At 45.0% G+C, this 23,854-nt stretch overlaps 1 protein-coding gene across 1 annotated transcript in view; it reads right to left on the bottom strand.

Annotated features, from left to right (window-relative positions):
- BCL7C (BAF chromatin remodeling complex subunit BCL7C) overlaps positions 1-23,854 on the bottom strand; it is a 39,568-nt gene that overhangs the window by 9,286 nt on the left and 6,428 nt on the right. The gene's annotated exons all lie outside the window — the stretch shown is intronic.

A 23,854-nucleotide genomic window follows, 5' to 3' on the forward strand; every position in this document is an offset into this window, starting at 1 on the left:
AAACTGGAAAGATCAATATAAACCTGTAAAGGGCAATTCCCTGTTTGTCCAGTGGTTAGCACTCAGCAATTTCACTGCCAAGGGCCTGGGTTCGAGTCCTGGTCAGGGAAGTAAGATTCTACACATATCTCCAAAAGGGGGAAAAAAAAAAAATCTCCATATGAAAAGTTTTTTTTTAAAGCATACAAAACAAAGAGAGAGGAAGGAAGAAGATAGAAAGGGAGGGAAGGAGAGAGGGATGGAGGAAAGGAGGGACTTAAAAGCTCCCTGTACATGGTTGCGTGCTTAATCGCTCAGTCATATCTGACTCTTCAGGACCCCATGGACAGGCTCCTCTGTCTATGGGATTTTCCAGGCAAGAATACTGGAATGGATTGCCATTCCCTTCTCCAGGGATCTTCTGGCCCAGGGATGGAACCTGGGTCTCCTATACTGCAGGTGGATTCTTTACCGTCTGAGCCACCAGGGAAGCCCTAGAAGCTCCATAAGAAACAGGAAAATCTTTACGGTGAACAGGTGCTGGGGGCAATGAATGGTCAGCTCAGGTTTGCCTCTTTGGAACAGTGTATCCTGGTCCTATGTCTGACCGGAACTTGCAGCCTTAGCTGATTCTGAGACAGTTGCCTTTTTCTTTTGGATCGAGTAGGATTACCCAAACTCCAAGAAGGTATAAAAATAATAACTGATAGAATTACTGAAACTCTAGAAAGGTATAAAACTGGAACCTCAAGAAGGTGTCAGAATAAGGATAAGACAAAGGTAAATCCATAGTCTTAGCCCTTTTATAACCCGATTTGATGGTGGACTTTTTAGGCAAGTGGCATGTGGGGTCCTTCTGGACCAGAGATCAAACCCATGACCCCTGCATTGGCTGACAGATTCCTAACCACTGGACCACCAGGGAAGTCCTGATGATGGGTTTTAATAAATTCTGTTGTTATTGTATTTGTGTATCCTTAAAGCATATGAAGTAATCAAAATAATCTTTTGACTACTGAATTTGTATTTGCAGTTTAAATTACTTAAGGTAACTTAATTGGTTAAATTTATAATCAAAGCCTAAATCCCTCATAAAAAAATGACTTTCAGTTTTTCCCTTTTTTTGTTTAATGGAGTCTAATAAATTGAGCATTAAAGTAGTAGATATTTCTGCCAGCCCAGAAGCCTCCTGAAATATGAAGTAATCTCATCACACAGCTAGTTCCCCACCCAGGGATTGAACCCCGGGCCACACCAGTGAAAGCCTGGAATCCTAACTACTAGGCCACCAGGGAACTTCCTGGTTCTTGCGTCACTTTAAAGGAGAAAATGTAGATAAAACACTTGCCACAGGGCCTGCAATCTAGGACACTTTCAGATCCAGTTCAGATGCTAACTTATTGTAAAGGGAAGAGGTTGGTAGCAGGAGCAGACGCCAGAGAGACAGAACACAGCGAGGAACTATCACAGGCCTGCTGTCACAGGTGGCTATTCAGTCATTCAGCAGACACTAACTGTGGGCCAACAAGGTGTCAGATATGGGAGGTACCCTGGTGAACAAGACAAAGCCACCATCTTTCCTCCTTCCAAGTCCCACTGGCCATCTCTCTCTTGTAGCCACAAACTACTCACTACCACCCTTTTCCCTGCAGGTCATCCCCATGAATACATATGTGTGTGCATGCTAAGTTGCTTCAGTTGTGTCTAACTCTTCGCCACCCCGTGGACAGTAGCCTGCCATGTTCCTCTGTCCATGGGATTCTCCAGGCAAGAATACTGGAATGGGTTGCCATTTCCTTCTCCAGGGAATCTTCTTCACCCAGGGAATTGAACTCACATCTCCTGCATTAGCAGCAGGAATATTTTTTTACCACTGAGCCACCTGGGAAACCCTTCCTATGAATACAACTAAGACATTCCGCCTGGCCTCTTCCCCATCCCAGACTGGGCCACTGGGCTCACCAGAGGGTATCCCTGGCTTTGATGCAAGAGGCAGAGAGCAAAGGCCTCGATTCAGGGCATAGACACTCAGCTAATTTCCACTAAGTGGTTAGGAGCATGGGCTTTGCATCAATCAGATGGCATAGATCTGAGTTCTGACTCAGCTTCTTTTCATCCTTAACCTTGGGCAAGTAACCAGGCCTCAGTTTTCTTGTCTGTCTGGTGGGGAGAATAATGTCATGCCTAATTGATAGGGTTCCTGTGAAGGTTAAATGAGGTTATGTGTATATATGGGTGCATACATGTTGTGTTTATATATCCAATCTATATCTATCTATATGTATATAGATATGGGCTCTGAGTAATGGTGGCTTCTGTTTTTACCTTAATATTGCTGACTTCAGGGTTTGTTCCTTGGAAGTTCTTGGCTATTTACTTAGATATGACCAAACAGTTTAGATCCAACCAGTGGATAATTTTTTTTTTTTCTGAGTACTAATTCATCACCCTCTTCAAATCAACTGATGACCATTTTATTTTGTATTTCCCACAAATCATCAACAGATAAAAATAAGCCAGTGGAACTTCCCTGGTGGTTGGGAACCTGCCTGCAGATGCAGGGGACACAGGTTTGATCTCTGGTCCAGGAAGATCCCACCTGCCGCAGAGGAACTAAGCCCGTGTGCCACAACCACTGAGCCTGTGTGCCCTAGAGCCTGTGTTCTGCAACAAGAGAAACTACTGCAATGAGAAGCCCATGCACTGCAACTAGAGAAAGCCCCCAAACAACAACAAAGACCCAGTGCAGCCAAAAATTAAAAAAACAAAAACAAAAACACAATGAATGTCAGAAGTGTTCTGGGGGAAAAAATGTCTCTATAGACAACAGCTCGTGTGGGCAGGTGGTTGGGAAGTGCAGTGTATCTGATCCCACTGGGATTAGGGCCACGCTCATAGCAGTACACGTGCACTGTATCACTCTTGGGGAGTGCCACTCACATTGTGGTGAACAGAGATCTGTATAAGGAAAGGGCACCTTTTCCTAATTCACACCAAGTTGCTAAGAATTTATGAACCAGCTGAGGAGCTGACTGGTCTCTCCAGAGGAGCACATGGCCCACATTTTCTTATGTTTGGTGCCAGGCTAGGATCTAAGAGGGCTTCCCAGGTGGCTCAGGTGGGTTGAATCCCTAGGTCACGAAGATCCCCTGGAGAAGGAAATGGTAATCCACTCCAGTATTCTTGACCAGAGAATCCCCTGAACAGAGGAGCCTAGTGGGCTACAGTCCATGGGGTCACCCAGAGTCAGACACTCAGTTCAGTTCAGTTCAGTTCTCTACTTAGTGACAAACAACAACAAGGATCTAAGAAGCCTCTGGCAGAGGGGGACGGCTTTCTCTCAAGGCCAAGACGGGGATTCCTGTCTGGTAGGCAGAATTCTAAAGATAACCCTCTAAAATTCCTGCCCCTTGGTTCTTCAATCAAATGGTAATCTAGGTACTGCTGTGAAGGGATTTTTGGAGGTGTAATTAAAGATCCAAGTCAGCTGAGGTTAAGATATGGAGATTATCAACCAATCAGGTAGCTGTTTAACAGAGGTTTCTCCAGCAGGTGGCGGAAGAGGAAGTCAGAGTGTGAAGCATGAGGAGGACTGGAGCCCTTGCTGGCTTGCTGAGGAAGGGACCCGTGTGATGAGGAATGCAGTGGCCTTTTTTTTTGTCCCTGTGGGATCTTAGTTCCCTGCCCAAGGATCCAACCTAGGCCCCATACAATGGAAGCGCAGAGTCCTAACCAGTGGACCGCCAAGGAATTCCCTGTGGTGGCCTCTGAAAGAGCTGACACCCACCCTCCACCCCGAGAGCCAGCATGGAGACATCCTACACTGTAAGGAACTGAATTTGCCAACAAATGGAATTCACATGGTAGTGGATTTGTCCCCACAGCTTCTAGATAAGAGCCTACCTCAGTCAGCAACTTGACTTGGGCCTTATGAGGCCCTAGACTTCCCTGATATTTCAGTTGGTAAACAATCTGCCTGCAATCCAGGAGACTTTGGTTTGATCCCTGGGTTGGGAAGATCCCCTGGAGAAGGGTAAAGGCTATCCACTGGGTTGCAAAGAGTCGGACACTGAGCTACTTTCACTTTATGAAACCCTAAGCTAAGAACCCAGCCAAGCCCATAGTCTCTGATCAACAAAAATGTGAGATAATAAATAAGCCTCACTTTAAACTCTAAGTTTGGGCTCATTTGTTACAGAGCAAGGGGAAATGAATACACTTGGTTTCATGAAAGAACCTGGCCAGAGGGACCTCCCTGGTGGTCTAGTGGTTAAGACTTTGCCTTCCAATGCAGGGGGTGCAGTTCAGTCCCTAGTGGGGAAGCTAAGATCCCACAAGCCTGGAGGCCAAGAAACCAAAACATAAGCCAGAAGTAGTACTGTAATAAATTCAATGAAGACTTAAAAAATGCTCCACATAAACAAAAAAAAATCTTTTAAAAAAGCCTGACTAAAGAGGTGGGAATCCTTTCAAGGACTCCCTCTTTCCCGCCTTCCTTAGGAAAGAGCTTCCCTTGTGGCTCAGCTGGTAAAGAATCTGCCTGCAACGTGGGAGACCTGGGTTTGATCCCTGGGTTGGGAAGATTGCCTGAAGAAGGGAAAGGCTACGCACTCCAGTATTCTGGCCCGAGTCCATGGGTTTGCAAAGAGTCAGACATGACTGAGCCACTTTCACTTTAGGAAAGAGAAATGTATCTATATTCCAGTTTCTTGATGTTTTTCCACTTGGGAGTTCTGCTTTACTCCTCTATAAACCAGGTTTTACAAGGGGAAGCCTGTCATGGTCCCATCCTACCAGTGACGGTGGATGGATACATCATGAATTCTGGGGTTTAATAACATGGCCTAGAACTCAGGAAGAGGGGCGTCATGGGGGCTCCCTCTTTCCCCCCTGACATAGAGCCCCGGAAGAGCCTCTCTAGTCTGCTCACCTCTGAGGACCTGGAAGGGATCTGTAGAGGCAGACTGACTGGAGAAGATGGCTGCCGTCACTCGAGGAGCCCTGTCAGTGAGGTTTCCTCTTCTTTATGTCTTACAGCAGGATAAGGGTCTTCAAATGTGTTCAGTACTGGTTCCTAAGGGCTGAATTGTGCACCCCCCTCAAATTCATGTGCTGAAATCCCAACACCTGCTACTTCAGAATGTGACTCTGTTGGGAGATAGAGTCTTTTAAGAGGTAATGAAGTTAAAATAAGGTCATGAAGGAGGGCCCTAATCCAACATGACTGGTATCCTTAAGAGAAGAGGAGATGGAGCGACTTCCTGGGTGGTCCAGTGGTTTTAAGACTCACTGCTTCCACTGCAGGGGCATGGGTTTGATGCCTGGTTGGGGAACTAAGATCCCACGTGCCTTGCTGCATCACCAATAAATAAATAAAGCTGTGAGAAAACAAATTTCTGTGGTTTCAGTCACCAGTCTGTGGTCACTTTTTTATGGCAGCCCAAGCAAACTAACACCCTGGCCTGTTCAAGGGAACATTGCTCTCTTATGCTCCTTGCCTCTGAGAGTGGAGAAGGCAACGGCACCCCACTCCAGTACTCTTGCCTGGAGAATCCCATGGACGGAGGAGCCTGGTGGGCTGCAGTCCACGGGGTCCCGAAGAGTCGGACACAACTGAGCAACTTCACTTTCACTTTTCACTTTCATGCGTTGGAGAAGGAAATGGCAACCCACTTCAGTGTTCTTGCCTGCAGAATCCCAGGGATGGGGGAGCCTGGTGGGCTGCCGTCTCTGGGGTCGCACAGACTCGGACATGACTGAAGTGACTTAGCAGTAGCAGCTGTTTGAGAGAAGCTAAAATGCTGTTCTGAGTGGTCAGAGGAAATCAACTCATGAACAGCTAAAGAGAAGCTAACAACCCAATGAGGACTAAGAAACCAGAGGAGAGAAGACAAAGCTGGACCCCTGAATGAAATGACTCCAACTGAAGTACAACTGATTGAGGAAGATTGTTAAAAGAAGGGCTATAATGGACTTCCCTGGTGGTCCAATGGTTAAGACTCATGCTCCCAACGAAGGGGGCCCAGGTTCAATCCCTGGTCAGGGAACTAGATTCCCCGTGCTGCAACAAAGCACCTACATGCTGCAAATAAGAACCGGTGCAAAAATAGAAGGGCTATAAGGACTCAGATTTCTTGTCACCCATCTTCCAATTCTGTTCCTCTCAAGTTCCTGACCAGCCAGCCAAACCTTAGCAACCGTCCATCAATTAATACAGGTCCATACTTCTGGTCATTTCACCCACCAGACATAGTGAAGAGCCAAAGACACAGCTCAAAGCTCTGTCCACGGTGAGGATTTTTCTTCACCAGCGTCCTTCAGGTTCACCCAGCTGGTGGGGGGAGCTGTGGCTGTCCACCGACAGCTCATAACAGCCTATCAGCCAGAGTCACCTGTAAACAGGCTTGAGTCTTTTCTTCGTCAGTCAGCTGGGTGTAAACGGGACACCCTAGAAAGGCACAGCCAGGGATGGAGGGAGAGAAGGTCAAGAAACCACCTGCTCCTGTAAATGGCTTGTAACTTCTGGACCTTTCCAAGGTTGGTCTCGTATCTCAGGTGATGACAGATTGCTGCTGTGTACACCCAACCTCACAGCTGGGTTGGTCAGACAACACCCTTTCATGATGAGTATCTCAGGTTGCTTGGTCACCCGATATCTGCTGGCTACGTGTTCAGTTCCTACCACGTCCCAAGAGCAAGCCAGAGACTGTTTCTTTTTTAAGCTATAGATTTTTTAAAAAATATTTATTTATTTGCGCTGGGTCTTAGATCTAGTTCCCTGACCAGGGATCGAACCCAGGTCCCCTGCATTGGGAGCTTGGCGTCTTAGCCACTGGACCACCTGGAAGTCCCTTAAGCTACAGATTTTTTAAGATATTTATTTGGCTGCATCAGGTGCTGTGCAACGGACTCTTGAGTGCGTGGGCTCAGTATTTCTGCTGCATGTGGGATCTTAGTTACCCTGACCAGGGATTGAACCTGCGTCCCCTCGTAGCAAGGCTGATTGATTCTCAACCACTGGACCACCAAAGAACTCCTCAGAGACTGTTTCTGAAAAGTAGAACAGTTGTCTATAGGAAAGAGCCTACACTTATCGAAAATCCTGGGTCTGTGCTTTGATTCTACTCTTGGTGCCTGCTGGAATGTCACTGGCTTTGCTGGATCATTGGTACAGAGACAGGGCACCTTGAAAGTGTTATGGAACCTTCTCTTGCCCTGCTCTCTACTCAAAACTGGCATCTCCCAGGGGCCTTTACTAACGAGCTACATTGCCTCCAAAATCCATACATGCCTACCAAGCACTGTTCCTCTTTGAGGGAGAGTAGGTTGTATGAGGAGCAACTGGTCTTTCACCTTGGAGGAGATATCTTTACATACTCTAGGCCACTGAATCTCCAGAAACTTCACTGGAGTGACAGTCCCCTGAATCTTTTTTTTTTTTCTTTGGCTGTGCTGGGTCTTCGTTACTACACGTGGACTTCCTCTAGTTGTGATGAGCGGGGGCTACTCTCTAGTTGTGGTGCGAGGGCTCCTCATTGGAGGGGTTTCTCTTGTTGCGGAGCATGGACTCCAGAGCATGGGCTTCACTGGTTGTGGTGCAGGGGCTTAGTTGCCCTGGAGCATGTCGAATTTTCCCGGACCAGGGCTTGAACTCATGTCCCCTGCATTAGCAGGTGGATTCTCAACCACTGAACCACCAGGGAAGTACCCCCTGAGTCTTTAGAGGGCATTTATCTCCCACCTTCTAGTCTGCATATGTCTATTAGGACAATTAAGGTACTTGTTACTTGCTGTTCATCAGATCCAATAACGTTCTCAATATAGTGGACCAGTGTGGTGGTCTGTGGGATGTTAAGATGATTGAGATCTTTGTAGACAATATTACAGCAGATCAGAATTGACAGATCCCTGGAGCATCCTGAAGATATACAGTGGCATTGCCAGCTACAGAGGAAACTGCTCTGGTGGACCTTGCAAGCTGGTCTGGAGAAAAAGCCAAGTCGCTAGTCAATTACCAAATACCAGGGGAAAGGTACTAAATCTGGGACAGCAGATGCAATTGAAATCATTACCCGATTCAGTTCATGCTGGTCCAGTTATTCTCCATCTGACTTCTGAACAGGCCAGACAGGCAGGTTAAATGGGTATGTGATGTCTCACTACCCCTGCTTCTTTCAGTTCTTTGGCATGAATTTCTGCACTTCTCCCAGGGATGTGGTATTTTTACTGATTTGTTGTCTTTGTAGCAAGTGGGACTTTCACTTAGCCTGTCTTGCTATATTGGTCCCCAGTCTGTGGTTCAGAAAGACTATGTGGGGATTCTCCCACTATGCCAGTTTTCAAGTTACTGCCTCTCAGCTCCAAATTCACGCTTTAGTATTTGCTCTGAGATACTGGACTCGACTATGTACACGTTTCTCCTTGCAGTGAACACGATGTTAAGCTTTGTCAGTAGAGGGCGCTGGAGGGACATTGAAAGAGGAAGATGTTCTTCCTGGTTCTGGTACTGTTGAGGCTTTTTTCTTGCTCCTGTTGCACAGTTTTGCTCGGGCACATGTATGTGGGCACATCCAGTGGTTCCCTGCCTTAGAGGTGACAGTGAGGAGTCCTTTGATAAGCTCACAGCTCCCAACTTGCAACCACATTGCCTTACCTCTCTACCTCCATGCAGACACCACTGACCCCAGACCACACACTGCCTTTGCAGTGACTGGACTCAGCGCTGGGACTCCTTTTGTACACCACCAGTCCTGACCCTCACGCAGCTTTCTCTCACACTGATCTGCAGAGCATACTTTTTCCAACACTTGATGACGGGAGCAGTCTGATATTCTCCAGCATTGTGTTTTTACCAAGCTCACTTTCTCTGATGTTGACAGTGCTTGATTCCTTTATCAGTGCCGCTTTCTCCAGCACCTGGCTCTCACTGAGTGTATATTTTCTACCATGTGACTCCGCAGTGGCATGACTTTCTACTGTGCTGATCCCAGTACTTATAAAGCTCTCCAGCACCTGGCTCCTGTAGAGAACACCTCCTGCCATCTTGGTTCTAGCGATGCTCCATGATTAGCAGCTTTACCTGACACCCCAGAGGGCCGATTTCTAGGAAGTCACATAGGTAAGGCAGTTTGTCCACCAGGTCCTTTCAAATGAAGTCTGATCTCAGCCTGGTGGAAAAGGGATCTTTCTTGGGCTCTCTACATCAGTCCTAAGGATAGTAGCTGATCTTAATATCTAATTCTGTATTTTTTTAGAACTCTCTTTAGCCCTTGTTAGCCATTTCCCTATTATTCCTATCAATAGTTCTTTATGTTAAACTTTCCCATGGTAGCTTCTGTCTCCTGGTTGGACCCTGACTGATACAATAATTGTGGGAGTGGTTCTAGGAGAAAGACCCACAGAGATGGGATTTTGCAGTGATACGGTCACAACCTTGAGTGCTGAGCTCTAGTCAATGGGAAATGGGATGCTAATAAACCACACTATGCAGTTGCATCACAGTTAATCAAACTATCACCTGTGGCTGATTGTGATGGGGTGCCAACTAGAGCGTATGCCTTGGGAGTCCAACTGGCTGCTTCTCCTGGCTCCTATAGCAGTAGTAATAACTCTAGACTGTGTGGTAGGATGCATTCTTTGCAGTGCACTTGAGTGATTAGAGAGAGAAAATGACAATTGAATTCACTGTCTTGACAAATTTGTTATGGGAAATCTAGGGCATCAATCAGGAAAGAATAGGGTGCAGAAATTTGGAAGGGCGCATCTGGTTAGAATCAGACAAAGGAGACAATATTGAACTCCCAAGTCATTCTGAGTCTCTTTTGCCATTGGAAGTAGCTTGCTCTCCTGTGTCTAATGAAACTAACTTTTCTCTGTTTGAAAACCCTGTGATAAGTTTACCTGGGGCAAATGCCTTGAAAAGGGGTGCTCATTCCACTCAAAATTCATCTCCCCTGCTGCCTATAAGTCTTTCAGTTCAGCTCAGTCGTTCAGTCATGTCCGACTCATTGCAACCTCATGGACTGCAGCACGCCAGGCTTCCCCATCCATCACCAACTCCCAGAGCTTGCTCAAACTCATGTCCATCGAGTCAGTGATGCCATCCAACCATTTCATCCTCTGTCATCCCCTTCTCCTGCCTTCAATCTTTCCCAGCATCAGGGTCTTTCCCAAGGAGTAAGTTCTTTGCATCTGGTGGCCAAAGTATTGGAGTTTCAGCTTCAGCATCAGTCCTTCCAATGAATATTCAGGACTGATTTCCTGAAGGATTGACTGGTTTGATCTCCTTGCAGTCCAAGGGACTCTTAAGAGTCTTCTCAAACACCACAGTTCAAAAGCATCAGTTCTTCAGCGCTCAGCTTTCTTTATAGTTCAACTTTCACATCCACACATGACTACTGGAAAAACCATAGCTTTGATTAGATGGACCTTTGTTGACAAAGTAATGTTTCTGCTGTCTGGGTTGGTCATAGCTTTTCTTGAAGGAGCAAGCATCTTTTACTTCCAAGGCTGCAGTCACCATCTGCAGTGATTTGGGAGCCCCCCAAAATAAAGTCTCTCATTGTTTCCCCATCTATTTGTCATGAATTGATGGGACCAGATGCCATGATCTTTGTTTTTTGAATGTTGAGTTTTAAGCCTTTAACTAGAGTCAAATATCAACATATTCCAGGGGAACAGGTACACATTATGATCCAGGAAGGAACATCTTACACATTGGAAGAATTGTAATACATTGCTAATATGTGGCAGAAAGTGAAGAGGAACTAAAATACCTCTTGATGGAAGTGAAAGAGGAGAGTGAAAAAGTTGGCTTAAAGCTCAACATTCAGAAAACGAAGATCATGGCATCTGGTCCCATCACTTCATGGGAAATAGATGGGGAAACAGTGGAAACAGTGTCAGACTTATTTTTGGGGGGCTCCAAAATCACTGCAGATGGTGATTGTAGCCATGAAATTAAAAGACGCTTACTCCTTGAAAGGAAAGTTATGACCAACCTAGACAGCATATTCAAAAGTAGAGACATTACTTTGCCAACAAAGGTCCGTCTAGTCAAGGCTATGGTTTTTCCAGTGGTCAGGTATGGATGTGAGAGTTGGACTGTGAAGAAAGCTGAGCACTGAAGAATTGATGCTTTTGAACTGTGGTGTTGGAGAAGACTCTTGAGAGTCCCTTGGACTGCAAGGAGGTCCAACCAATCCATTCTAAAGGAGATCAGTCCTGGGTGTTCTTTGGAAGGAATGATGCTAAAGCTGAAACTCTAGTACTTTGGCCACCTCACGTGAAGAGTTGACTCATTGGAAAAGACCCTGATGCTGGGAGGGATTGGGGGAAGAAGGAGAAGGGGACGACAGATGATGAGATGGCTGAATGGCATCACCGACTCAATGGACGTGAGTTTGAGTGAACTCTGGGAGTTGGTGATGGACAGGGAGGCCTGGCATGCTGCAATTCATGGGGTCGCAAAGAGTCAGACGCGACTGAGCGACTGAACTGAACTGAACTGAATATGTTGACAGAAACCTAAGAAGTGCATGAGAATGGGTTTTAAGGGTGTTAGAGCAATGAGGGTAGATTATAACTCTAGCTAGAGCCACATTCATTTATGGGTATATTTACTAAAGATCCCAGATTTAATGAGCTAAGAAGTTGGCACTAAGAAATCACTTGGTTAGCTAACTGAATTTTGGACCTAATAGCAGTCTACACTTAGTGAAGTCAAGATGCTACAGTGTTCCTGGTATCACATAGAAGAGAGAATCTAAAGGCTTAGTGTGATAGATTAGATTTATCATGTGCAATCTGTCAACTGTATTCCGTGAGAGGACCCAGAAGACAATTTCTTTGCTAAAACATTGAAGGGAGCACCTCCATGCTTATAGAGGATATCACTATTTGAGCAGGGGCTCCCTAATATCAGTGGGTGTGATGGGATCTGGGCTTTCCTGGTGGCTCAGACCATAAAGAATCTGCCGGCAATACAGAAAACCTGGGTTTGATCCCTGAGTCAGAAAGATCCCTTGCAGAAGGGAATGGCTACCCACTCCAGTATTCTTGCCTGGAGAACTCCATGGATAGAGGAACCTGTTGGGCTACAGTCCACAGGGTTGCAAAGAGTCAGACACGGCTGAGCAACTAAAACACACATGAGGGGATCCAGACAAGGTAGACACATCAATTGTAAAGGGCAGCAGGGACCACCAGGCAATCTGATTTCTTGGCTAGCAGACGTCTTTGGCAATGGTACTTGACCATAGTTTCTCGGAATGAAATAGATAGGAAACCTACTCCACTACTGTCGGATTTGTTTCCTTTCTGATCTTCTGTCTCGTTATTTTATCCATTGTCAAAAGTATTGAAGTCTTCAACAATTATTACTGAACTGCCTATTTCTTCCCTCAGTTTTGTCAGTTTTCGTTTCAGGTGTTTTGGGGTTCTGTTTTTAGGCGCTTATATATTTATAATTATTATGTCTTCTAGATAGGTCAACCTTTTTATTATCATAAAATATCTTTTGTCTCTAGTAACAAGTTTTGTTTTGAATTCTGTTTTGTCTAGTAATTAGCATAGCCACTCCACATCTCTTATAGTTACTCTTGTATATCTTTTTCTTTTTAGTTTCAACCTATTTATGTCATTGATTATAAAGATGTCATATAGTTGGATCATGTTGGGTTTTTTAAATTAAGATTTTTTTAAATCTGCCAAATCTCTATCTTTTGACTGCAGTGTTTATTTACACCTAATGTAATTGCTAACAGATAGGATTGACATCTGTCATTTTGCTATTTGTTATCTATATGCCTTTCACTTTTTGTTCTTGTTTTTCCACTACTGCTTTCTTTTTGTGTTAAGTATTTTCTAGTATTCCATTTTAATTCCCTTGTTTCTTTTAGCCTATTCTTTTGAGTTACTTTTTCAGTGGTTTCCTTGGGGATTACAATTAACATCTCTACTTAAAGCAATCTAGTTCGTGTTAATGCCAACTTAATTTCACTAGTATGTAAAAAGTTGCTCCTATATAGCTCCCTTCTCTCACGCCTACTTTGTGCTATTATTGCCAAACAGATTACGTCTTGATTTATTATAAGCCCATAAACCCCACTTTACAATTATTGCATTTTGCAGTTGTCTTTAAAACATATTTAATTATAAACAAAATGTATTTATACTGTCTTTTTCATTTACTTACATAGTTTCCTTTACTGATATTCTTTATTTTCTCATGTGGATTTGTGTTACTGTCTAGTCCTTTCATTTCAGCCTAAAGGATTGCCTCTCTATTTCTTGTAGGGTAACTCTGCTAGGAACAAATTCTCTCCATTTTTGTTGATCTGGGAATGTCTTAATTTCACCTTTTTTTTTTTGAAGGATTGTTTTGCTGGGTATAGATTTCTTGGTTGACAGTTTTAATCTTTCAGCACTTTGCATATGTTATCTCACTGTTTTCCGGCCTCCATAGTTTCTGATAGGAAGTTAGCTGTTAATCTTATGGAAGATTCCTTGTATATGATGATTTCCTTTTTCTCTTGCTGCTTTTAGTACTCTGCCTTTTGACAGTTTGATTATGATGTGTCTAGATGTGAGTCTCTGTCAGTTTATCCTACTTTGAGCTTTGTGGCTGTGTAACTTTTTAAAAAATCAAATTTTGGGAAAATTATTTCTTCAAATACTCTTTCTACACAGTTCTCGTCTCTCCTAGGACTCTCATTATGTGTATATTAGTACACCTGATGATATCCCACAGGTCTCTGGGGACACTTTTCTTTTTTTTTTTTTCATTCTTTTTTTCTTTCTGTTCCTCAGACTGAGTAACCTCAATTGACCTGTCTTCAGTGGTATTGATTCTCCTGCCAAGTCAAATCTGCTACAGAGCCCTGTTAACTGAATCCTTCATTTCAGTTGTATTTTTGTATTGTTAAGCTCCAGAACTTCTATTTCTATTTGATATGTATGTGTCTCATAATTATTTTGTTGTTGGTGAAAATGACATCTCTTTTTTTGGCTGCACTATGTGGCATGTGGGATTTTAACTTTTCAACCAGAGATTGAACCCAGGCCCTCAGCAGTGAAAGCATGGAGTCCTAACCACTGGATTGTCAGAGAGTTCCCAACAGTGACATCTTAAATATTATAATGTGGCAACTCCAAAAGTCAGATTCTACCCCTCCTCAGGCTTTGTTGTTGTTCTTGCTACTATTTATGAACTTTCCTAGGTTAATTCTGTAAAGACTGTATTCTTTGTGCATGGCCACTAAAGTCCGTGCTCAATTAACTTGCTTAGTGGTCAGCTAATGATTGGACAACTAATGCCTTCAACTAGTAAATTTCCTAGTCTTATCTGAGGGACTGTGTATATGTGTGCAACACTGCTTTAACTTCCACTTCTTGCTTGCACAGAGCATTAAGGTCAGCTACAGGTGAGTTTAGGGTCTTCTTAGGTCTTTTCTACATGTGCTTGTGACCTTCTAGGGATACCCAGGAATGTGTCAGAGCTTTTCAAAGCCCTCTATGAATATTTCATTCCCTAGTTTTTCCTTTTGAACTTTTTTGGTTCAGCTTCTCTTTTTTAAAAAAGTTTTTATTTGTTATTATATTGGCTGTGCCACATGGTTTGCAGGATCTTAGTTCCCACAACCAGGGATGGAACCCATGTCTCCTGCACTGCTATGGAAAGTTGCGTTCAGATGCTAACTCCTGGGCCTATCGGGGATTTGAGAGGAAAGTGGGGTATCATGGCATCTGCTCAGAAGTGACTTTACTTAGAAGAAACTGCAGATGTAGCTGCCATGTGAATTAGGAGGACACTTCTCTAGTATAAGGTCTTGAATTCCTTAACTGGAATTTCTCCCACCACGGAATTAAGACTCTCTCTGGCAACAAAACACACATGTCACATCTCTAGTTATCCAGGCAACACCTCTTGGATTCTTGTGTGCCCTTGAGAGAGGAACAAAATCCCATTGCCTCAGATGGAATTTCTGCTTAGAGTCACAAATTACAGTGTGTGTGTGTATGTGTGTGTGTGTGTTTTAATAATTGATTATTTGTTTGAAGGGGCTTCCCAGCTGGCGCAGTGGTAAAGAATCTGCCTGCCAATGCAGGAGATGCAAGAGATGTGGGTTCACTCCCTGGGTTGGGAAGATCCCCTCAAGTAGGAAATGGCAACCCATTGCAGTATTCTTGCCTGGAAAACTCCATGGACAAAGGAGCCTGGCGGGCTACCATCCGTGCAGCCCCAAAGAGTCAGACACGACTGAGAACACACGTACTCTGAAGGTGTACTCAGAACAACTTAACCAGCCTGGTCCCCACATACTTTGGTCTAGTGGCTAGGGTCCTCTATCAAGTCTGCTAGCCCATTTCTCACCCCCAGTTTTACTTTCAAACTTGATTAAAAAGTGGTTGTTGGAATTAGACCTTGGGTTAAATCTAGGTTCTGTCACTAGCTATACGACCTTGGCAAGTTACCATAGTTAACTTTGCTATACCTGTTTCTTCATCAGTAAAATGATGCACTTCTTCTGAGAAATTATTAGGAGAGTGAGATGGAATAATAGGGTGGTTTTCCAACTACATCCTAGAAAGCCTCAAATCAGACAATCTAGTGTTTTCCAAACCTCATTCACTTCCCATCTTGCCAACCTTCAGACATTCACACACCATTTGTATTTGTTTAATCTTGTCATTTAAAAATAACTTTCAAAATGAAAACACATTTATTCATGGACACTACCACAAACAGGAACTTACCCTAAGGTGGTAAAAAATAAATACAACAATGTCAAAATGATGGTATTTAATTCTCACTGGCTATGGTTATAGGCTAAAGCTCTGAGCTCAAGGTCTGGACTTTTAAGATAGGGGATTACCCCAGTCATAAAAGGCCTTATATGGCTGTATATGAAATGTCCAGAATAGGCAAATCTATACAGACAGAACATATAATAGATGAGCGATAGTCTAGGGCTGGAGGAGAATGGGATGATTGCTGATGGGTATGGTTTGAGGGTGATGAAAAATGTTCTAAAGCTGACTGTGGTGAGAATTGCACAACTCTGAACATACCTAAAGAACCATTGAATTGTCTATTTTAAGTGGGCAGATTGTATGGTATATGCTGTGGGACTTCCCTGGCGGTCCAGTGGTTAAGACTCCACACTCTCAATGCAGGGGGCTGGAGTTTGATCCCTGGTCAGGGAACTAGATCCCACATGCCACAATTAACGGCCCTGCATGTGGCAAAAAAGACCTAAGATCCCAAGTGCCACAATTAAGACCTGGAGCAGCCAAATAAATAAATAAATAAATGTGTGTGTGTGTTTTTTTTTTTTTTTAAGAAAGAAAGCTGCTAAATTTTATTTATTTTTTCTCCTTGAGGTAAAGGATGCAAAGATACCGAACCAGGACCACTATTATAACTCACTATTACTTAGACAGATCTGTGAGCACAACTTAGCCAGGTCTATGAGCACCACCCCCCATCATCTCCCTGTGGTAAGCTTTTGCCCCTTTATGAAAAGACTCTAGTTGTAAGCACTCAATATTAGTTAATATTTCCCCAAACAGATCTGCCATTCAAGTCGCAAAAACTTGGTTTATATCCTCCCTACTCGGCCACCGTCGTGCATCATGATTGTGGAGAAAATCGCCCTGAACCTCACTTTTCTTACTTGTAAAATGAGAACATGCTCCCGAGCTGGACTGAGGATAATGGGGATATAGTAGTTTCCCTGGGGTAGGTAATTAAGAAAAAACCCGACTGTGATCGGCTAGTCCCGGGATCCTCATGCCGGCATTACAGCCATGGAGACTAAAGGCCCAGAGTGCCTCACATGCTGCCCCCAGAAAATGCTGGTCAGGAACTCGGAGGAAGGGGACACGTCGGCACGGCTTGGCCTCGGTGACCCTGATCGGCCGCAGCTCAGACAGAGCACCGGTCACACATACCTCCGCTAGTTACTCACAACCCAGGGAGAAACCGCGCCCAGAACGCCGGCGCCGGAAGTCCGCCCGCGGCCTCTCTAGGATGCCGGGCTCTGCGCTCTGTGCCCTTAACCCTTGAGACGCCGCGGCGCACTTTCCTGGCTGTCGGCCGTTTGGAAGGCGTGCTGCCCTCCTTTGTTTCCAGGAAGCTTCACCAAAGGCAGTGAGGGGAGCATGGCCTGTGGATCCAATTCTACAGACAAGGCGACTGAAGTCACCCGGCAGTTGAACCAGACCCCCGGTGCCCCATTTAGGGCTATCTTCATTGATTCCAACCGCCTCGCTCCAGTTCCCTCACCATATCTTAAAATAGATACAGTAAAACCTCAACTGAGGTTATTATCGATACAACGGACTTTTACTTTCTTTTCTTTGGCACTGCATTTCCTAAATTTCCTAGAATGCTTGCAATCCTACCAGTGATTTTAAAACTTAAAGGTTTGAAATATTATTCACTTTACAAAAATTTGGTTTCTATATAGCTTCTCAGAGTACATGATCTGCACTTGGTTCACTCTGCTCCTGGTATATATATAGTAAGTCCCCTACATACCAACCAGATCCTTAGGAGAACTCATTCATAACTCCAATTTGTTCCTAAGTCCAACAAAGTTAGCCTAGGAACCCAACTAACTCAATCAGCTACAGTAGTACTGTACTGTAACAGGTTTTTTTTAATACTTTTCACACACATAATACATAAAAAACAAATACAAAAAAATAAACAAAACATTTTTAATCTTAGAGTACAGTACCTTGAAAAGTACAGTACAGCAGCTGGCATCCAGGGGCTGGCATCCAGTGAACAGGCAGAAAGAGTTACTGATTGAAGGAGGGAGAGGATGTGGGAGATGGTAGAATTGAAGGATCGTCAGCAATAGGAGACGGAGAGCAAGCTGCAATTTCACTCACGCCTGACGTTGATGGCACAGGTTCTGGTTCCTCGTTGGATTCAACTCTGTCTACCCTCTTGAAAGAAAAAATAATCCAGTGATGGATTGGGTAGAAGCTCTTTTTCGCTCATTATAGATGACCGAGTAGTGCTGGATAGTATCCTGAACAACATTCATGTACCATTCTACGTTCAGGCCCTATGCCTCAAAAACTAAAACTGCCTCCTCAAATAAAATCATCTTGTCATTTCCAGCATCGTGAATCGCTTCAGTTCTTCTGTTATTTCTTCTTCCTCTTGTCTCTCTTCGTCCTTCCTCTGGGCCTTCAATTCCATCAGGTCTTCATTAGTACAGTACAGTACAATAATTCCTCCAAGGGTTTCAGGAAGTTCCCAAGCCAGCTACCATATCTGCACTCATGGCCTCACCACTTCTCCGTTGTGAAGGCTGGCTGTAGCCTTGAACCATGGCTGGCATTGAAGATGCGCCCTCTGCTTCTTCGCCCTGTTTCTTCTTCAAGCCTTCATAAAGGCTTTGTAGCTTTCTCTTGAATTAGCATTGAGCTGAGCAGGATTTGACACTGATGCTGATCCTGCATCCACACTCTGAGAAGTTTCTCCATCTCCTCCATCAATTTTCCATGCTTCAACATTATTGTTGACATCATCGGCACAGCAGACTTCACTTCACATGTTCCATGACCTTGTCCTTGTTCTTTAGAATCCTGCTGATGGTTGAATGATTCACATTTTAATCTTTTCACTTCGCTCCACTCAATTATTTTCACTTTTGTTTCCATCGTTATCACTTGGTGCTTCTTAGCAGCTACACTGCTGCTGCTTTTACACTTGCTTCTGGGTATCCTGGGCTTGGAATAAAGATACTGTTCTACTGTACTCTATATAGTACCGTACAGTACAATACACACAAGCACAACCACTTGTAGAAGGTGCGCGTGACCGTGTACACCAGACACGTGAACTAACTTACGTGACTGGACATACGAACACGTTTGCATCGTGGAAAGTTCGCAACTTGAAGGTTCTCATGTAGGGGACTTACTGTATATGGAAAAGATAATATTGGCTCCATGTTTCAGATGAGACCACTAAGGTCTAGATAGGGAAATGACTTGCCCAAGATCACACAGTACAGTCACCTGAATCTGGAATACCTCCATTCCTATGCTGTGTCCTGAACCCTTCACATCACCATAGCTGCATCCCAGAGCTGACTGGCGCAACAAAGGAGGGGACAGGCAGAAAAGTCATTGCCAACAGACAAATATAAGAGAACAGAGTAAGTTATTGTGCTCTGCCCTTGCACTTGCCCTGTGCAGGGACCTGGTCACCAACCAGTTACAGCCCTGCCTTCAACTGACTTGGAGAGTCCACCTGTTGCTGAGTATGCCAATTCCAGATATGCATTCTGAAACTGGGCAAACAACCACAGGATGGTTTTGGGACCCTCTGAGTCCACTGTGAGAAGGACCTGAGCTAAAACTCAATGGATCATTTGATCTCAGTAAAGTTATGAGTCTCCAAGAGAACAGAGTTGAATGCTATAGTAGAAATGTAACAGGAAAAGGAGTAGGATTTGCCAATGGAGAAAGGGAGATGGTCTTTCGTGCACTGACCACTAACAAATGCCTACTACTTACCAATCACTACAGAAGGCCCTGCAACAGAAATGAACAATGTGGCCTTACTTTAGCACAGGAAGTGAGATGTCAAGTGAAAGAGGAAGTATGGTGACTAACCCAGAACCTGACCTAGTCTGAGGATCAAAGAACCTCCCTGAAGGAGGTGAGTGCTAAGCCAAGGCCTGAAAGATAGGTAGGCATTGGCCAGGAAGAAAGAGAAGAAGAGGAAGAGAAGGGTTTCTCTAGCAGAGAGAAGAGCAAGGGCTAAGATGGGAACTAGCTTGGTCAGCTTCTGTGTGTTCCTGGGTCAGATGGTAGAGAGCACTGGCAGAGGGGTGAGAGAGGTGAGTGAGTGAAAGTCGCTCAGTTGTGTCCAACTCTTTGGGACCCCATGGACTATAGAGTCCATGGAGTTCTCCAGGCCAGAACACTGGAGTAGGTAGCCGTTCCTTCTCCAGGGGATCTTCCCAATCCAGGGATCAAACCCAGGTCTTTCACATTGCAGGTGGACTCTTTACCAGCTGAGCCACCAGGGAAGCCCAAGCAAGAGAAGTGGGCCAGGGCCAAATTGAGCAGGGCCTGGTCTGCCACGATATGGAGTTTGATGGGAGAACTGCATGGGCAAAGGTAGGTGGGAAAGAGCACCACGAGGCCCATGTAGCAGGTCAGGAATGAGGTAAGCACCCTGGAAGAAGAAACGAAGAGGCTGAGGAGGTGAGCAAGGACCAGGCTGGAGAGTTCAGACTGGCCTGCTGGCCATGGAAATGAACACGAACAAGCAGAGCAAGGCATGGGGGGTTGATGGGGACTGCGAAGAGTGAAGAACACATGCTCTGCCTCCATGGGCAGCCAGCCCTCTGTTCCCCTGGGTAATGACCATCCTTGTTAGCAGACTCTAAGTCTCGGAGCATCTGCTTTGTCAAAGGAGGCCAGGAGTCCAGATTTTTATATGAAATCACTTCATTTTAAGTGCTGGCAACACGTTCAATACCATGTAAGGCAAGGAAGTCCTAGCCACAGGCCACTGGTTCCCAAACTTTGCAGGATATCAGCATCACCTGTGGAGCCGATGCCCAAGTCATGCCCTATACCACTGAAAATGTCTGGGGCTAGAAGCTAGGCATCAAAAGTTCCCAGGTGGTTCCAACAACCACTGCTGTAGGCTGAGGATATCCTTTGTGTTGCCAGACAAAGCCATGGGGAGCCATGTGAAGTTTTAGAGCTAGGGAGCAGCAGAATGGTTTGGAGTATAAAGAAAATCAGTCCTTAGAAGGAAGGACGTGTAGTGTGTAGTGAGAAAGGGCCTGGGGCTCAAGGGGCAGTGGTGGGATCCTGCTAGGGTGACCAACCATCCCAGCTTGCCAAGGACTGAGGGATTCCTGGGAATGGCACTTGAAGGGCTAACATAGGGGAAAGTCCTGGGCTAACCAGAATGCTTGGTCACCCTAGATTCTACCTCTGATATAGTGCTGTCTGGGGACCGATGCCCCCAGATATTCTAGAAAGGGCCCTGAGAAAAGGCTATCCATCTCTCTGTGATGCCCTTATCCAGGGCTCTGAGCGCCAGCCTTGACATACTTGTACAGGGAGCTAGAAACAGCGAGAGGACTTGGAACCATCTGCTCTCTACCTGGCAGAGCACTCCCGGTCAAAGCTAAGTGTACAGCCTATAACCCAGCAATAGGAAGGAACAAACCACTGATCCAAGCAACAGTGTGGACGACTCTCAAAAACATTATGCTGAATGAAAGGAAACAGACACCAAGGAGTGCCTACTATAAAATTCCATGCATGTGAAGTTCAAGAACAGGTTAACCTAATCAAAAGCAAAATTAGAACAGCGCTGCCTCTAGGGAGTTGGGGACAAGGAAGAGCCAACAGGAAACTTTCCAGGGGGAGACAGTGATGTCATTGATAAGGGCTTGCATTATGCAGATTACATATTTGTTGAAAGACAGTTAACACCTGTGCATTTTGCTATATGGATAGTTTGCCTCAAAGGAAAAGAAAAACCTGGACTCTAGTCAACACTGGACTCTAATGACATATATGGCGAAGTGTTGAGAGGGAAGTATACCATTTTGTGCCGCTTATTTTGAAATGCATAAAGAAAATAAGAAAGACAGACAGATGGGTGGATAAGGATATGTGGTACAGCGAACACAGTAAAATGTTAGAGCATCTGGGTGGTAGGTGTTATCAGTGTTACAAACTCTATATAATAAAATATTAAGGAAAAAAAATCCTCTAAATCTGATCATGTTACTGCTCTGCTCACACCTCAATGGTTTTTCATCTCACCGACAATGAAAGCCAGGTCCTCACAATGGCCTCCAAGAAGGATGACCTTACACTCTAGTTATCCCAGGATTCATCTGTTATCTGGGTATAACTGTTAATACTGGGTTGGCCAAAAAATTCATTTGGGTAAGATTCATAATCCTTAACATTATGGAAAAACTCAAACTTTTTGGCTCAATACATCTCCTTTGGCTCAATACATCTCCCCTGGGATGCCCCGCAGGTCCTCAGCCTCATCCTCCTCCCAACCTGTTCCCAGCATGTATTGAGCCAAAGGAAGACAAGGCTGGGATTGTGGGCCATTTCTGGGGAATCCCAGGGGGGCATGCTGGGAACAGGTTGGGAGGAGGAAGAGGCTGAGACCTCAAAACTCAATATATCTCCTTTTATCCTCAAAGTTTGAATGACACGTTACGTGCCTGACTTGCCTCTGTGGCCCTACCTGACCCGACCTCACTTCCTACCCTTCTCTCCTCCCATCCCTGCACTCCAGAGGCACTGATATCATTTCCAGCCATGTGCCCCCTCAGGGCCTTTGCACTGGCTATTCTCTCTTTCCGGAATGTTCTTCTCCCAGGTAAGCGCAAAGCTCTCCCCTTAACTTCCTTCAAACTTTTCATCAAATATCTCCTCCAAAGGGCTTCCCTTGAATTTCTGATTTCACAATTGCAGTCTCCTCTTTCCCCACCTCCCTTACTCTATTTTTTCTAAAGTACTTGTAATTTCCTACATAAGATCTAATTTACTGAAGATAAGGTCCATGAAGGCAAAGATTTATTTTCCATTAAGTCTATGCTGTATCCCCAGGGCCTAGAATAGTACCAGGCAAACAGTAAGTGCACAATAAATATATGTTGTTATAATTAGCAGCTGGGTAGACAATGGATGGGTGACGGGCAAAAGCAAAGCAGAGAAACTCACTGAGTAGCACCAGCAAAACACCAGGACCCCAAAGAAAGGGCCAGAAGGTGGGAAGATTATTTAGAACAGGGACTTCATGAGACAGAGCGCCTCATCAAATGTTGACTCTGACTTCTGGGTGCTCCCACCTTAGCCAACTCCTGGGATTGTGGGCCATTTCTGGGGAATCCCAGGGGGGCATGCTGGGAACAGGTTGGGAGGAGGATGAGGCTGAGGACCTGCGGGGCATCCCAGGGGAGATGCCTTGAAGGCACGTGGCCCTGAGGCACGTGGGGGCACAACTTGAAGACAGACTTGGGACCTTAATTCAAGGAGTAGGTGGGACCCAGCAAGGAGAGTCTTCATGACGAAAAGAGCTAGGTCAGAAAATGTTCATGAGGGATATTTTAGGGGTTAGGAAAAGGAGAGAATGACAAAGAGGAAAAAGAATGGTGGGGCACCGGAGGCTAGGGCCCAAGAGCCAAGGGTGAAGAATTTCCAAAGAGTGTGGACGTGGGGAGGGGGCAGGGAGGGCATGGCAAGGGGATGGTCATGGGTATGGCTATGGAAGAGGTGACTTTCAAAGTTACGGAGTAGTTACAGAGTAGACTACAGAAAGGGCGCGGGCAGGCTTGGGCCAAGGGACAGATGCCCAGAGCCTGAGGCCTTGGGCCAGGAGAGGGATAGGAATGGGGGAGACTCAAACTTAAGCCTTTCAAAGGCTACTTGGAAATAACTTCTTTCCCAGTCTCACTGGCAAGTGAGTCTCTGCCCTCTACCCCTACTGCTGAACATCCTCATCTATAAAATGGGCTAATAGGGAAAACAAAAGCCATTTATTGAGCACTTACTATGTACCAAGCCGAGAACTCTCTCTCTATGTATCCCTTCATTTAATCCTCACAATCATCTCACCAGGCTGATATTACTATTATCTCCATTGTACAGATAAAACAACTGAGGCACAGAGAGGTTAAGTCGCTTGCTCAAGGTCACAGAGAGAATGAATGGGAATGCTGAGATTCAAACCCAGAGCCTGAATTCTGAGCCTTAATACTGTACTAATCCATACAAAGCACTTTACAGAACACTCTTGTTACCCCATGGGGTGATACATGAGATGACCCACACACCCCGAAAACAGTTGAGA

Source organism: Ovis aries, chromosome 24 (assembly GCF_016772045.2).
Source record: "Ovis aries strain OAR_USU_Benz2616 breed Rambouillet chromosome 24, ARS-UI_Ramb_v3.0, whole genome shotgun sequence".
Classification (NCBI taxonomy): domain Eukaryota; kingdom Metazoa; phylum Chordata; class Mammalia; order Artiodactyla; family Bovidae; genus Ovis; species Ovis aries.